Raw genomic sequence first — 1,117 nt, forward strand, 5'->3', positions numbered from 1 at the left:
AACGCCAGAACTGGGCAAGGAATGGGCGTTTAACGCCAGCTTTTCCCCCCTTTCTGGCGTTTGAATGCCAGGAGTATTCCTCCTTGGGCTCTTACTGTCCTCAGAGGGATTTTAAGCAGTGGTTTGGTTATCCTCTGTCAACTATTCCTTTCTTGGCTTTTTGCTACTTTGAGCAGTGTTATTCAATGTCTTCCCACTCCTCAGTTGAACTGCTTGGCATTCTTCTATTATCTGTTTAGATAACTGTTGTTTTGTTTGATTCAACTGTGATTCTATGTTCTTGTTGACAATTTTTGTTTCTTGGAGCATCTCTTTAAATTCTGCCAACTGTTTTGTCATCAGGAGTAATTGCTGATTAAGCTCAACAATCTGTTCTTGAGGATTAGGATCAGTAGCTACTGCCATAGCTTCTTCTTTTGTAGAGGGCTCACTGCTAGAGTACAAATGTTATTTTCTAGCAACAGTATCTATGAGTTTTTGAGCCTCTTCAATCATCTTCCTCATATGTATAGATCCACCAGCTAAGTGGTCTAGAGACATCTGAGTTTTTTCTGTAAGCCCATAGTAGAAGATGTCTAACTGTACCCACTCTGAAAACATTTCAGAAGGGCATTTTCTTAGCATACCTCTATACCTCTCCCAGGCATTATAAAGGGATTCATTATCCTCTTGTTTAAAGCCTTGGATGTCTAGCCTTAGCTGTGTCATCCTTTTTGGAGGGTAAAATTGATTCAGGAATTTGTCTGATAACTATCTCCATGTTTTTATGCTTGCTGTGGGTTGGTTATTCAACCACCTCTTAGCTTGATCTTTTATAGCAAATGGAAACAGTAATAATCTGTAGACATCCTGATCTACCTCTTTATCACGTACTGTGTCAGCAATCTGTAAGAATTGTGCCAGAAACTCAGTAGGTTCTTCCTATGGAAGACCGGAATACTGACAATTTTGCTGCATGGTGCATGAAATTGCAATCACACTTTTGCAACCCCGCACAACTAACCAGCAAGTGCACTGGGTCGTCCAAGTAATACCTTACGTGAGTAAGGGTCGATCCCACGGAGATTGTCGGCTTGAAGCAAGCTATGGTTATCTTGTAAATCTTAGTCAGGATATA

This window comes from Arachis duranensis, chromosome 1 (assembly GCF_000817695.3).
Source record: "Arachis duranensis cultivar V14167 chromosome 1, aradu.V14167.gnm2.J7QH, whole genome shotgun sequence".
Lineage (NCBI taxonomy): Eukaryota > Viridiplantae > Streptophyta > Magnoliopsida > Fabales > Fabaceae > Arachis > Arachis duranensis.